Here is a 16,806-nt window from a genome sequence, read left to right as displayed (position 1 = left end):
CTGTGCTATACATACTGGTTAGGCACACATTGCAGTGACATAAAATGCAGATTATTCCACGCGCTTTCCAACGACACCAGTTTTAATAATGTTTTCATAAATATTGATTGCGAAAAAAGTTATCAAATTCAAAATTCTTGTCCAGGCGTCGAAGAAAATAAAAAATAGGAAGTTGTACATAATATACCACCACTAGTAGAAAAAATTTAGAATATACATTTTGTAGGTAAACATTTCAAAAACCCGTCCTAGAAAAAGATTGCGTTGCGCGGTACAATTTGTCAGATATAAAAGAAAATGTTAGCACGCGTGGTGCCCGTGCCTTGCGGTGAAGCCCAACCTCTATTTCAAATATTGCTATTTTGGATGGTTCTCTAGAAGAAATCTGGTGGTTTGACATCACTAAAGACCCCAATTAGCCTTCATGTGATTTATAAACACTTTGTCAATGATTATGACCAACACAATATTGAAGGCAAGCAAGCTATGCAAAAAAATCCGCTTGGAGTTGAAAACCAAACTCTGTGGTGGATGCGTGTTGACGTTCTGATCATCGCTTATCAGTCAGAACTTTAATTTGCGGTTTATTATCATGTTCTGACTTGCTCTGGTAGCCCTGCTAGCAGGAATAAGGTAGAATGCGCTAGAATTGTGCCCAGGAAGCTTTCACCAAGCCGCCGTCGTGCTATGAAGAGAGTTCAGCATTGCAAGCCTACTACGTTGCAGCGCCACCTAACAATTTCGAAGAGAAACAATTACAAGGCTGTTGGAGACTTTGTCAGGGCGGACAGCTCTACTAAGAAGCGATACTAGACTTCCGGAAATACCCTCGGACAAAACCGAAACTGGCCGGTGAGCAGCTGGCGGTGTTCAAGGCCGATTGGTAGCGTTCTCCTCGTCTGAACTGATATCCGCCGACTCGGTGTTATCTTTTGACTTTCCCCTGAAGCTGTAATCACAGAAGTAAGGCGTGGGTTAAGTGGAAGCACGAGCGGCACGCCTGTTTCGAGGCACACTAGTGGGCAACGGAGGCGCCATGGCAAATGAGCTTGTAGTTGGGTAACTGCGTAGTAGCGCCAAATATGAATTTCGCAACGCAAAAACGAAACCGAAACTGTTGGAAAATGGCTGAAAATGCCAGGCACACTTGCTAGACATGCGAGGGGCCATCAGAAATAAGATTTGGCAGAATAAAGCTATTCTTTCTCCGAACCAAAGATCACTAGTGAATAGCTGTTGTCATTTTCAAGTAATTATCACCTCTCAACGCTGTCGGATTACAAAGCTGACAACATTATTTGGTACTTGACTTGCCAGGAGCCTTTTGACAAAAAAAAATTATGGCAATGTAGTCTAACCACGAGCGGCATGTGTTTTTGTCAAGTGCAGCGGCCACGCCCCCTTCCTCAAAAACACACGCACCTCCCCTCGCAAGAAACGCTGTCAAAAATCTTAATGTCGCCTGAGCGGGAAAATTTTAACTGATTCTAAAAGGGCAGTGCCTAGACAAACCACTGGCCGCATTAGGTGTACGAGAAACGACTACAACATGTCGAAATAGGCAATAAAAATCATCGATCACCGGTGATCGATTTGAATAGGCGTGGTAACGAGAGAGTTAAAAGAAGTGAGGTTGTCTGACGTGGGGTACCGGCGAAGGACACCCCACGCCTTGTTCTGGGCCTCTCCCCCGCACGGGGCACCTTGAGTATTCATGGTGACGGTGAGCAGCGACACCGCGGACCCCGAGCTCCCAACATAAGCCGTGTCTTTCCGTGGCGAGGTGTTTTTAAGGTGAAGGGTAGAAGCCGTAAACGGTGGCCGTCGGAACCTTGGTCAAGCTCCGGCCGATGGGCTCCCTGCCTGTCTACCAGGCAGGGAGCTCCGGGACCTCTTTGACTACCAGGGTAAGGTCAAAGGAGAAAGTACCCCCGTCTCCCTGCTTTCCAATGTATCATATGGAATTTTCAAAACCCCCCCCCCAGACGTGATCGGCCCCCGAAAAGGGGCCGCACCGAAGTTTCCTTTCCACCCCTACCAACTATCAACGTTCCGAAACATGACAACTATCCCCGTTTTTTGGTCCTTGAATCAATCGAAAAATCCAAACCCGTCTCCTCCCAATCTGTATTCCTTGTCTCCAAGTTCCTTGAAGGAATTGTTGGCAAATCTTTCGAGGCAGAAAAACTACGAACAGGCGAAGTGTTGGTTGAAGTCAAGACGCAGCAGCAAGCCACAAATCTCCTAACCCAACCCCGCATGGCAGATCTGGACATCACTGTCACACCCCACCGCAGCCTCAACAGCTCGCAGGGGGTGATATCTCAACCAGATCTGCTAAGTGAAACAGAGGCCGACCTTCTAGAAGGTCTGAAGGATCAGGGCGTAACAGCTGTCAGGAGAATCACCATCCGTCGCGACAATGTAGAAATACCCACAAAGCACATAATCCTAACATTCAGCAGTTCAAAACTTCCTGATCACATCAATGCTGGTTTCATTAGGTGTGGTGTACGTCCGTACATACCTAACCCGCGCCGCTGCTACAAGTGCCAGCGGTTCGGGCACGCTACGACTTCTTGCCGCGGCAAACAGACCTGCGCAAAATGCGCCGCACACGACCACCCCACTGAAAAATGTGATTCCACCACCTTCACCTGCGCAAACTGTCAGGGGCCGCACGCGGCATACTCCCGTAGCTGTGAGAAGTTTCACCAAGAAAAAAAGATCATCCACGTGAAAGTAACTGAGAACATCTCCTTCCCCGAGGCGCGAAAGAGGTTCGCCTCTTTCCCCTTGGGGAGGTACGCCGACGCAGCTCGCCGGGGGGCGGAGCGGCGTCTTGTTTCGGCGGGGACCCAGTACCACGAGTCGGACTTGGTCCCGCCTCCGCCCCCCCCTGGGTTGCCTCTGGCGACCCAACCTGCCATCGCACCGCCTGCTAAGTCAGCAGCGGCTGTGGTTGCATCCACGTCCGTTGGGGATGCTGATGCACCCTCTGTTTCCTCCTCTCCACCGGCCCGAAGCACATGCGAGGGCCCGGAGGAGATGGAGCTGGAGGAAACCGCAGCAGTTCCCACCTCCGCCGCACCGCCTGTGCCACCTGGGGCGCTCCTGACGCCCTCGGCGGTCGCGGCCAAAACGAAGGGCACCGCAAAGGGTGCCAGGTCCGGGGGGTCCGGTACGCCGGGTACCCCTTCCAAATCAGATGATGACTTGGATGTGGGACCCTTCCTGTCTGCTTCGCAGCGGAAGGAACGGGTCCCTCCATCTAAACCTCCAGAGGAGGTAAAGAAACCCCGTCCAAGAGTCCAAGCCCCGAAAGACCCTACATAAATAGTCACACTCCAGTAGCTCTAATACATAATAATGGGAAGAGAAAATATCGTTCAATGGAACTGCAGAGGCCTTCTAAATAATCTTGACGACGTCTATGAGATTCTGCATGCTAATCAGCCAAGTGTAATGTGTGTTCAGGAAACGCACCTGAATTCCAAGAACACAAATTTCTTCAATAGTTACCTGGTATACAGAAAGGACAGGGTTGGCTGCACACACTCTTCTGGCGGTGTGGCCATAATCGCCCGCAAATCCTTAGCATGCCACCCTGTCACCTTGAACACTATCCTTGAGGCTGTGGCAATTCGAACGATAATATTTAATAGGTTGATAAGGGTATGCTCCATATACATTCCTCCTGATGTTTCACTTTTAAACTCTGACTTCGAGGCGCTGGTTGACCAGCTGCCCGAACCATACATCCTGACAGGCGACCTTAATGCTCACAACACTCTTTGGGGCTCTTCTCGCACGGATGCCCGAGGTCGCCTTATAGAGAAATTCCTTACATCTTCAGGAGCATGCCTTTTCAACAGTAAACAGCCTACATACCATAACATAGGACACAACACATACTCATGTCTTGACTTGGCGATTGGCTCCGCAGTTCTCTTTCCTCTCCTCGAGTGGGGTGTGGGCACTGACCCATACGGTAGTGACCACTTCCCCACCTCACTCACATACATAGGTAAAGGCCCATGCAGTCCATCTTCCCATAATAGGTTCAATGAAGCACGAGCTAACTGGAATACATTTACGGAGACATCCAAACTACACCACACATCCATAGGACACCTACACGTTGAAGAAGCTACCCAACTCCTCACGGCGCACATCCTCGACGCCGCCGAAAAGTCCATTCCCCACGCCTCTGGTGCCCCGCGCAACCAGTGGAGGCCGTGGTGGAATGAGGACTGTAGGCGGGCGCGGGAGGCCCAGAACAAGGCGTGGGGTATCCTGCGTCGTTACCCCACGTCGAGTAACCTCCTCTTGTTCAAACGGGCCAAGGCGTTCGGAAAACGTGTGCGCCGTGAGGCAAAACGCGATAGTTGGCGTACATTCATAACATCAATTAACTCCTACACAGACACACGGAAAGTATGGACCCGAATACGCAAACTGAAGGGACGTCAAACACACAGCCTGCCTCTGGTCAGTACAACAGCAGGGGACACACTCGAAGACCAGGCTGACACACTCGCACAACACTTCCAACACGTTTCGAGTTCAGCACACTACACAAACACTTTCATGAAACACAAACTCGTGGCCGAAAAGAAGCCTTTACGTGACAATGACACGTCAGCCACTTCTTATAACTCGGAGTTCACAATTCATGAGCTGAGGGGTGCTCTGAGCACGTGTAAACCCTCAGCTCCAGGCCCAGACAACATTACATATACAATGATACAGAACTTACACACAGACACTCTTGTAACACTTCTTCACCTTTTCAACAAGATATGGCTTTCGGGGCACATTCCAAAGTCTTGGAGGGATGCCATAGTTGTTGCTTTCTTGAAAGAAGGGAAGGACCCTTCTTCTCCCGCTAGCTATCGACCCATTGCCCTGACCAGCTGCCTGTGCAAGCTTGTCGAGAAGATGATAAACCGGAGGCTCGTGTACTTTTTGGAGTATAACGGCCTTCTCGAGAGCTGCCAGGCAGGCTTCAGGGCGGGGCGATCCACGAATGATCAACTTGTGGCACTAGAGTCGTATATTAAGGATGCCTTCGTGCATAAACAGTTCTGTTTAACTGTGTTTTTCGACCTAGAAAAGGCCTATGACACCGCTTGGCGTTATGGGATCCTTACTGACCTGAAGTCATTCGGTGTTTCTGGTAGTATGTTTAACACCCTTGCTAGCTATTTGTCGGAGAGAACCTTTCGCGTCAGAGTTGGTTCTGCACTGTCAAAGGTACACGTGCAAGAAAATGGCGTGCCGCAAGGCGGAGTTCTAAGCTGCACTCTCTTTATAGTAAAAATGAACTCCCTTGGGAAGGCACTGCCGCCTACAATTTCTTACTCCATGTATGTAGATGACGTGCAGATATCTTTTAAATCATGTAATATGTCCATCTGCGAACGTCAAGTCCAGCTCGGCGTCAAGAAGCTTGCCGGCTGGGCAGACAAGAATGGTTTTAAATTGAATCCTGTAAAAAGCTCCTGCGTTGTGTTCTCTAGGAAGCGCGGGGTCCATATAGACCCAGACATTACTCTTAACAGCGTGTCGATTCCTGTGCACAAGGAACACAAGTTTTTAGGCATTTTATTCGACGAAAAGCTTACATTCATCCCGCATATCAAACAGCTCAAATGCAAATGCTTAAAAACAATGAATATTCTTAAGGTCCTCTCACATCAATCTTATGGGGCCGACAAACAACTCCTGCTGCGCCTTTACACGGCCTTGGTGGGGTCTCGGCTCGACTATGGCAGTGTCGTGTATGGGTCTGCTACAAAAACAGCACTGAAAATGCTCGACCCAGTGCTGCATCTTGGCCTTCGCCTCTCATGTGGCGCATTCCGCACTAGCCCTGTTGAAAGTCTTTATGTCGAGTGCGACAAATGGTGCCTAGGGCATCAGCGGGAGTATGTTGACCTGTTGTATGCATCCAAGATCGTGTCTCTGACTAACCATCCTTTTAATCCCACCATGAACGATATCTCAAATTTACAACTCTTTTTAAACAGGCCATCGATTCCCTTACCGTTCTCTCTCAGAGTTAGGGAGGAGGCTTCTGCACTCAATGTCCCCCTTTCTGACACGCACAAGACACCCATTCATAATTTCATCGCACCATGGCATCTTCGTTCTGTATCATGCGACTTGTCATTCACTCTTGTAGAAAAAAATAGGGTACCCAGGAATGCAATTCTGCAGCACTTCCTGTTCCTGCAGGACAAGTACAGGTGTGCAGAATTCTATAGCGACGCGTCGAAAACTGGTTCTACAGTATCTTGTGCAGCGCACGGACCAAATTTTAGAGTCAGCAAAACAATGAATTTTCATAACAGTATTTACACGGCAGAAGCATATGGCATTTTACTCGTTTCAAACCACATCATCAGACACAAAATTCTCAAGTCCATTGTGTACACAGACTCTCAAAGCGTTGTACGGGCACTGTCATTAGGAAGGTCATCTAAAAACTATGTTATAAATGCTCTTTTCAAGGTACTAATGTCTGCATATGCCTCAAATCTTGAAATAACTGTATGCTGGGTACCAGGGCATTGTGGAATCCCTGGTAATGAGGCCGCCGACCAAATGGCTGGTGATGCTGCTCTCATGACTACGGTTGACATTACAACAGTACCTTACACCGACCTAAAGACACACATCAGACGACAGCTTCGTAACACATGGCAATCACACTGGAGTCAACAAACAGACAACAAACTACACGTAATAAAACCACAACTGGGACGCTACATAACTGACTCACACAACAGATACACTGAAGTCGCCCTGGCTAGGCTGCGGATAGGCCACACACATGCGACGCACTCCCACCTGCTCACTGGAACTTCGGGACCCACGTGTAGCAGGTGTGGAAAGGGCCTATCTGTAGTCCACATACTAATCACATGCAAGGCACTTGACACAACACGACACAAACATTTCCCTGAATTATACAGACGACACATCCCTTTGCACCCATCACATTTTTTAGCCGACGAACCCATGTTTTCTAGTCAGCGTGTTTTTAAGTTTTTAGCTGAGGTGAACTTTCTGCAGCTCTTGTCATATCACGTATAATCACCCTGGCCCTATACACCAGCCATCTCCATTGTCTTTTGTTTAGCATCACTTTTACTTTTAGTCAAATGTTTTAGTATGTACGGTCTCATCACAATTCAGTAACTTCTTCTTTGGCGCTCTTTGCCCGTAGTCGGCCTTGCGCCAATAAAACCCAACCATCATCATCATTGTTCTGGGCCTCTCGCGCCCGCCTGCAGTCATCGTTCCACCAGGGCCTCCTTGGGCAGTGGGACCCACTGGAGGCCTGGGGAATGGACTTTTCGGCGGCGTCGAGGATGTGCGCCGTGACGAGTTGTGCGGCTTCCTCCACATGTAGGTGTTTTATGGATGTGTGGTGTAGTTGAGATGTTTGTGTGAATGTGCTCCAGTTTGCTTGTGATTCATTAAACCTTTTATGGGAAGATGGACTGCTCGGGCCTATACCTATATACGTTAATGAAGTGGGGAAATGGTCACTACCATATGGGTCTGTGCCCACACCCCAATCAAGACATGGAAAGAGAACTGCGGTACCAATAGCCAAGTCAAGATGCGAGTATGTATTGTGTCCTAAGTTATGGTATGTAGGCTGTTTTTTGTTGAAAAGGCATGCTCCGGAGGATGTAAGGAACTTCTCTATCAGGCGACCTCGGGCATCCGTTCTGGTGGAGCCCCAAAGAGAGTTGTGCGCATTAAGGTCGCCTGTTAGTATGTATGGTTCGGGCAGCTGGTCAACCAGTGCCTCGAAATCAGAGCTCAGAAGTGCAAAATCAGGAGAGATGTAAATAGAGCATACCGTTATCAACCTATTAAATATTATGGTACGGATCGCTACAGCCTCGAGGACAGTGTTTAAAGTGACAGGGTGGCATGCTAATGATTTCCGGGCGATAATGGCCACACCTCCTGAAGAGTGGGTGCAGCCAACCCTGTCCTTTCTGAATACCATGTACCTATTTAAGAAATTTGTTTGTTTAGAGTTGAGGTGGGTTTCCTGGAGACACATAATACTTGGCTGACTGGCATGCAGAATCTCATACACATCGTCAAGATTTTTAAGGAGGCCTCTGCAGTTCCATTGGATAATATTTTCTGTTCCCATTATTTAAATTTAAGAATGACTGGAATGTGTGTGTTCATGTGTCGTCTTTCGGGGCTGTTACTCTTGGATTGGGCTTTTTGGGCCTTTCTGTAGGCTTGGAAGTCGGTGGCCGCTCCTTGCGCTGCGTTGCAGGCAGGAACGGCCCGACGTCCATCTCGTCGTCAGATGTCCGAGGGGTGCCCGACGGACTGGGCCCCCTGGACTTGGCCCCCCCTCGGGAGCCCTTCGTTTGAGCCGCCACCGCCGAGGGCGTCCGGGGCGCCAGAGGTGGCACAGGGGGTGCGGTGGCGGTGGGAACCGGTGCGGGGCCCGTGGTGTCCATCACCTCTGTACCCTCCAACGCACTGGAGGGCGGGGAGACAGAGGCGGGAGCGGCACCGGTCCCGACGGAAGAGGTTGCCACCACAACCGCTGCTGCCTCAGCAAGCGGCATGGTGGGGGGTTGGGCTGCCAGAGGCAACCCAGGGGGGGGGCGGGCGAGGGACCAGGTCAGACTCGCTGAACTGGGTCCCTGTGGAAACGAGACGCCGCTCCGCCCCCCGGCGAGCCGCGTCGGCGTACCTCCCCAGGTGGAAACAGGCGAACCTCTTTCGCGCCTCTGGGAAGGTGATGTTTTCAGTGACTTTGATGTTGATGATTTTCTTTTCTAGCTGAAATTTTTCGCTCTTGCGGGAGTATGCCGCATGCGGCCCCCCGCAGTTTACACAAGTGAGAGTTTCGGCTGAGCAGTTCTCGCTCGGATGATCGTGCGCCGCGCACTTTGCACACGTCGTTCGGCCACGGCAAGAGTTCGTACCATGCCCGAACCGCTGGCACTTAAAACAGCGCCGCGGGTTCGGGATGTACGGACGGATGGAGCAACGGATAAAACCTGCATTTATGTATTGTGGAAGAATTGCGCGGTCGAAAGTCAAGATAATGTGTTTGGTGGGAATCTCCTTGTCGTCTCTGCGGATGGTGATGCGTCTCACGGCAGTGACGCCCTGATCCTTCAAGCCGGCAAGGAGATCCGCATCCGTTTCGTTCAAGAGATCCGTCTCCGATATCACACCTTGCCAGCTGTTGAGGCTCCGATGGGGTGTAACCCTGATGTCTAGATCAGCCAGTCTAGTCTGAGCTAGAAGCTTCGTGGACTGCTGCTTGTCATTTACCTCGATTAGTAGTTCACCAGACCTTTGTTTTTTGCACTTATATGATTTTCCTATTATGGCTTCAAGATATTTTGCGATCAGGAAGACTGACTGAGATGCAAGAGGGTGGGTTGGATTGAGGGATTCCATCACAAGAAATCGAGAAAAATGGTCTGGTTCAGGAAAGGTTAACGACGGCAACGGAGGAAAGGATACTTCGGTGCGGCCCCTTTTCAGGGACCAATCACGGTTGGGGGGGTTTTTAGACAATACCATAAAGCATAGTATAAAAGCAGGGAGACGGGGGTACTTTCTTCTTTGACCTTACCCTGGTAGCCAAAGAGGTCCCGGAGCTCCCTGCCTGGTGAACAGACAGGGAGCCCATCCGCCGGAGCTTGACCTGGGCTCCGACGGCCACCGTTCGTGGTTTCTAACCCTCCACCTATAAACATATCGCCACGGTTGGATCCAGCTTATGTTTGGGGGCTCGGGGTCCGCGGTATCGCCAGTACCGTCACCAAGATTGCTCAAGGTGCCCCGTGCGGGGCAGATGGCTGTTTCAGGCAACCTGGCACTACACTGCGCCAAATGTAAATGCACCCCAGTATTCCACAAGACCGCAGTTCTATTCAAATCAAAAGACGAAACAACCAGAGAACTCTGGGAAGCGCCTTGTATGGTGTCAAGCATTGAAGACGAGTTCGTTAGCCCCTTTTCCATTTTATCGTTAGCAAGACAGACTGAGTTTCTACTGGATAGCAAATGAATGTGACGCATGCACACATTCTTTCACTAACGCAATTAAAATAAGTTGCTAGTCCGGGCATCACCCATTCTTTCAATTTCCTTTTTTTTGTGTGTTTCTCGTAAATTTAACTGCTCTCCGTTTAAACAGGAACTGAAATTTGCCTGTTTCTGTATTTTACAGATGTCTTCCAGTGCCAAAGTAAAGCACAGTGTCAAAATAAAATGCAAGTGGACTTACCATCATCTCAGAGAATGCACGCAAAATAACAATGTAATGAACTAAAATACCATTTCTTGAAGCTTTTCTCGGTTTCCCAAGTACTGATTCAGCTCCCTCATCGCAGCCGTGGTGTTCACCAGGAGATGGGGGCAGCCCTCAGGCAGGGTTGGGACATTAACACCTCCTTCCACCCCTTGCCATCTGAGGACTCTCACTTCCATCTAGATCTCTGCTTGATTCAGGTATCACCTTCTCCATGAAAGCTGCAAGACAAGCAGAAAGATTGCTTTGATCTCCTGATAGGACTACCGCGAAATTCTGAACAACCCCGCACGGGGCACCTTGAATATTCATGGTGACGGTACTGGCGATACCGCGGACCCCGAGCCCCCCAACATAAGCTGTGAGCTACCGTGGTGATGTGTTTTTAAGGTGAAGGGTAGAAACCTCTAACGGTGGCCGTCGGAGCCTTGGTCAAGCTCCGGCCGATGGGCTCCCTGCCTGTCTACCAGGCAGGGAGCTCCGGGACCTCTTTGACTACCAGGGTAACGTCAAAGGAGAAAGTACCCCCGTCTCCCTGCTTTTATACATACTGTATGATATTTTCTCAAACCCCCCCCCCCCCCCCTCCAATGATCGGCCTCCCAAAAGAGGCCGCACCGAAGTACTTGCTAAAGAGAAGGCAGAACATTTCTATAAACACCTTGTAGTTCATTCCACAGGGGACACCCCTGTTGGCAAGAAGTCAGTCATTCTTTTGGCCAAATGCATTGAGTCTGTTGTCGGCTCAGACTATGATGCTAAGAAGCTTTCATCCGGTGACCTACTCGTTCAAGTAAAAAGAAAAAATCAAAGCAAAAACCTCCTGAAACAGACCACGTTGGCTGACCTGGCTGTTACTGTGACTCCACATAGAACTCTCAACTCCTCTCAAGGTGTAATCTCAGAAAAGGAATTACAGTCTGAGACAGAGGTGGAACTTCTTCAGGCGCTTCAACCTCAAGGAGTAACCTCTGTCAAACGAATTGTAATCCGTAGAGCAAATTAAGAAATCCCAACAAAGCATCTTGTCCTAACATTTGATTTCACAACCCCACCTGAAAAGGTCAAAGTGGGCTTCCTAAGCTGCAATGTACGACCATATGTCCCTAATCCCAGGCGATGCTTCAAATGCCAACGATACGGCCATGGAACTCAATCATGTCGAGGAAAGCTGACTTGTCCTAAATGTTCAGAGTCTGATCATTCGTCGGATGACTGTCCAAACAGCACAGTGAAGTGCCCGAATTGCAGTGGCCCACACGCTGCTTATTCGCGAACCTGCCCAAAATTCAAAGTAGAAAAAGAAATTCTACAGATGAAAGTAACAGAAAACATCACCTTTGCTGAGGCACGCCAAAAGCACAAGCTGCTTTCGGCCACATCTTATGCAGACGCTGCCCGCCGGGGGCTGGGGCGGCGTTTGGTCAGCACAGCGACACAGTGCAGCCTTGCTGCTGATGTGTTGCTGTCCCAGCCCCCAGCTGAGCAGCCACCTGCTGCCTCTACAACACCTGTAGAGGCTGCGGAGACCCCGTCTCTTGCTGGACTGCCTTCGGTAGTCCAGCGGTGTCAGGACTTGCCCAGTGTGGCGACTCCAGCAAATGTGGCGATTGGGATCGCCGCTGGGAGCTCTGCCGCTCTCACTGTTTCCTCTTCACCTGCCCTAGGGACACCTGATGGCAGGGAGATGGAGACGGGAGGGCCCACAGCAGCGCCCATCTTAGGCTCCACCGCCTGCACCGCCCGCGGCGCAGGCAAAGAACACCCGACAGAGTACCAAGTCAAGGGGGCCCAGTCCACTGGGCACCCCCTTGCCTTCAGATGACGACATGGACGTCGAGCCCTTCCGGCTTCCATCCCAGCGGAAGGAACGGGCTGCGACGTCCAGGTCAGTAGAGAACGCCAGAAAACGCCTTCCAAGAGTGCAAGCCCCAAAAGACCCTACATAAATAGTCACACTCCAGTAGCTCCGAACACATCATAATGGGAAGAGAAAATATTGTTCAATGGAACTGTAGAGGCCTTCTGAATAATCTTGATGACGTGTATGAGATTCTGCATGCCAATCAGCCAAGTGTAATGTGTGTTCAGGAAACACACCTGAATTCCAAGAACACAAATTTCTTGAACAGTTACTTGATATACAGAAAGGACAGGGATGGCAGCACGCACTCTTCTGGGGGTGTGGCCATAATTGCCCGGAAATCTTTAGCATGCCACCCTGTCACCCTGAACACTGTCGTTGAGGCTGTGGCAATTCGAACAATAATATTTAATAGGTTGGTAACGGTATGCTCCGTATACATTCCTCCTGATGTTGCACTTACGAGCTCTGACTTCGAGGCGCTGGTTGACCAGCTGCCCGAACCATACATCCTTACAGGCGAATTTAATGCTCACAACTCTCTTTGGGGCTCTTCCAGAACGGATGCCCGAGGTCGCCTGATAGAGAAATTCCTAACATCTTCTGGAGCATGCCTTTTCAACGAGAAACAGCCTACATACCATAACATAGGACACAATACATACTCAAATCTTGACTTGGCTATTGGTTCGGCAATTCTCTTTCCTCTCCTCGAGTGGGGTGTGGGAACTGACCCATAAGGCAGTGACCACTTCCCCACCTCACTAACATACATAGGTAAAGGCCCATGCAGTCCATCTTCCCATAATAGGTTCAATGAAGCACGAGCTAACTGGAATACATTTACAGAGAAATCCAAACTACACCACACATCCATAGGACACCTACACGTTGAAGAAGCTACCCAACTGCTCACGGCGCACATCCTCGACGCCGCCGAAAAGTCCATTCCCCACGCCTCTGGTGCCCCGCGCAACCAGCGGAGGCCGTGGTGGAATGAGGACTGTAGGCGGGCGCGAGAGGCCCAGAACAAGGCGTGGGGTATCCTGCGTCGGTACCCCACGTCGGGAAACCTCCTCTTGTTCAAACGGGCCAAGGCATACGGAAAACGTGTGCGCCGTGAGGCAAAACGAGAGAGTTGGCGTACATTCATAACATCAATAAACTCCTACACAGACACACGGAAAGTATGGACACGTATACGCAAACTCAAAGGACAACAGACACACAGCCTGCCCCTGGTCAGTACAACAGGGGACACTCTGGAAGACCAGGCTGACACACTCGCACAACACTTCCAACACGTGTCCAGTTCAGCACACTACACGAACACTTTCCTGAAACATAAAGCCTGTTGTGAAAAGAAGTCCCTACACGACAACAACAAATCACAGACTTCTTACAACTCCCTGTTTTCACTACATGAGCCGAGGGCTGCTCTGAGCACATGTAAACCCTCAGCTCCAGGCCCAGACAACATCACATACACAATGATACAACACCTGCACGCAGACACTCTTCTAACACTCTTACACCTATATAACAAGATTTGGCTTTCGGGGCACATTCCAAACTCTTGGAAGGAGGCTATAGTTGTAGCTTTCCTGAAGGAGGGAAAGGACCCGTCGTCCCCCTCAAGTTACCGTCCTATTGCCCTGACGAGCTGCCTGTGCAAGCTCTTCGAGAAGATGATAAATCGCAGGCTCGTGTACTTCCTTGAGTACAACGGTCTTCTCGAGGGCTGCCAGGCAGGCTTCAGGGCGGGGCGATCCACGAATGATCAACTCGTAGCTCTTGAATCGTATATTAAGGATGCCTTCGTGCATCCTCAGTGACCTGAAGTCTTTCGGTGTTTCGGGCCATATGCTCAACACTCTGGCTAGTTATCTGTCCCACAGAACGTTTCGCGTGAGAGTTGGTAGCGCACTGTCAACGATTCATGTGCAAGAAAACGGCGTGCCGCAAGGTGGAGTTCTAAGCTGTACTCTTTTTATAATTAAAATGAACTCTCTTGGGAAGGCATTGCCACCTACCATTTCTTACTCTATGTATGTAGACGACGTACAGATATCTTTTAAATCTTGTAATATGTCAATCTGTGAACGTCAGGTCCAGCTTGGTGTTAAAAAACTTGCCAGCTGGGCAGACATGAATGGTTTTAAACTCAATCCAGGAAAAAGTTCTTGTGTTGTGTTCTCCAAAAAGCGCGGGATCCATCCGGACCCAGATATTACTCTGAATGGCGTTTCAATTCCTGTCAAAAAGGAGCACAAGTTTTTAGGCATAATATTCGATAACAAGCTAACATTTGTCCAACACTTGAAACATCTTAAGCAAAAATGCCTAAAAACTATGAATATTCTCAAAGTTCTCTCCCACCAGTCATATGGTGCAGACAGGCAACTCCTTCTTCGGGTTTATAGCGCCCTAGTGGGATCCCGCTTGGACTACGGCAGTGTTGTATATGGGTGCGCAACAAAAAACGGCACTAAAAATGCTGGACCTGGTGCTGCATTTAGGGCTACGCCTCGCATGCGGTGCTTTTCGCACTAGCCCTGTCGAAAGTCTCTATGTAGAATGCAATAAATGGTCCCTAGATCACCAGAGGGTGTACATAAACGTTTTATATGTCTCAAAAATCATGTCTATGACAAATCATCCTTTTACTCCGACCATTAATGATGCATCCTCACAGCAACTCTTTTTAAATCGTCCATCAATCTCCATGCCGTTTCATCTAAGAGTGCGAGAAGAAGCCTCTGAGCTAGAAGTCTCGTTTTCAGGCATTCACAAGACGCCCATCATTGATTCAATTCCACCATGGCATCTCCGCCCTGTGTCATGTGACCTTTCTTTTATGCAGTTTAGCAAGAACAGGTCACCAAGGATTGCGATTCTGCAGCATTTCTTGTTTGTGCAGCATAAGTACCGCTGTGAAGAGTTTTACAGTGATGCGTCCAAGACTGCAACTGCTGTGGCTTGTGCTGCGCATGGGCCAAACTTTAACGCCAGTAAAACAATGAACCTTTGTAGCAGTATATTCACAGCAGAAGCATACGGTATTTTAATGGTAATAAATCACATAGTCCAACATCAAATCGTAAAATCCATCGTGTACACGGACTCTCTTAGCGTTGTACAAGCACTTGCATCAGGAAAGCATTCTAAAAACTTTGTCATCAATCATGTTTTTAAGGCTATCATGTCTGCATATGCATCAAACCTTCAAATAACTTTCTGTTGGGTTCCAGGGCACTCTGGAATTGCCGGGAACGAAACCGCAGATCGAATGGCCACTGCAGCTACACTGTTGAATACAATGGACATAGCAACAGTGCCATACACAGACATGAAGCCACACATCAGACACCAACTTCGCAACAGATGGCAAACACACTGGAGTGAACAAACAGATAACAAGTTACACGTTATTAAACCACGCTTGGGACCATACACCACTGACACACGCAACAGATACACAGAAGTTGCCCTTGCTAGGCTACGGATAGGGCACACACATGTCACACACTCGTATCTCCTCACGGGGTCTTCAAGACCCCAGTGTGGCAGGTGTGGAGAGGCTCTATCTGTAGTTCACATACTCATTCAATGCAATGCACTTCACACAACACGACGCAAACACTTCCCACAGCTATACAGACTACACGTCCCACTACACCCAGCGTTTTTCCTCTCTGACAATCCCATGTTTTCTATCAAGTGCGTTTTTAAATATTTAGAAGAAGTTCAATTTTTAGACCTCATTTCATACCACGCGTGATCACTCCCTCGCCCTATACACCAGCCATGCTCATTGTCGTTTTGTGATTTTACTTTTGTTTTTGCTGACTTTTCGTAGTGTTCAAGGTTTCACCCCTCATATACGACTATTGTTTTGGCGCTCTTTGCCCCAGTTGGCCTTGCGCCATAAACATCCAACCATCATCATCATCGAAATTCTGAACAAGCCCCCCCCCCCCCGCTTCTGCACAGTTATCACGCACCACGCCCAGGCAAGTCTTTCGATGGTTTTGAAAGTGACTAACAGCAGTAACATCTATTGCCTAATACAGTTCATGTTCCTAAAAAAATTTTAACACAATGCGCACTGTGTTTATTTTTGTGCAAGAAAATTTCGTCGTCGTCGTCTTAAATTTTGGTGCCGTTCCAGGATAGCCCCCCCCCCCTAACACACACACACCTTGCCAGTAATTTCGACTTTCTTGGAAGGGGGGGGGGCTTGCTCGGGATTTTATGGTATATATTCAAAATTATTCAGTTGCAAAGGTCTGAAACATGTCCATTGCATTAAACCTGGCTCTCCACCTGAAAAGCTTGCTGACCCCTGCTATTCAGCAAAAGTTGCAAATTTTTAACGTGTCACTGCTTGTTCAATTCGAAGTAAATGAAAATAAGTAAGATCTCTCTTTGTATGCATCACACAAGCATACAAACCCAATAAACCCTCCATAATTTCAATGAAGGGCCCATGAAGACTTGCTAGGGTTGAGGCTAGGCCAAGTTGAAAAAGACGAGACTGCAAAATGGGCGAGTTACATCAGACAAAAAAAATGAGGAAAAACACAAGTGCTGTTGTTTCTACTTATTTCTTTCTCTT

This window comes from Haemaphysalis longicornis, unplaced genomic scaffold, assembly GCF_048455015.1.
Source record: "Haemaphysalis longicornis isolate Haplotype H1 unplaced genomic scaffold, Haemaphysalis longicornis Haplotype H1 scaffold_14, whole genome shotgun sequence".
Taxonomy (NCBI): domain Eukaryota; kingdom Metazoa; phylum Arthropoda; class Arachnida; order Ixodida; family Ixodidae; genus Haemaphysalis; species Haemaphysalis longicornis.
Note: the sequence above shows the minus strand (reverse complement) of the source record.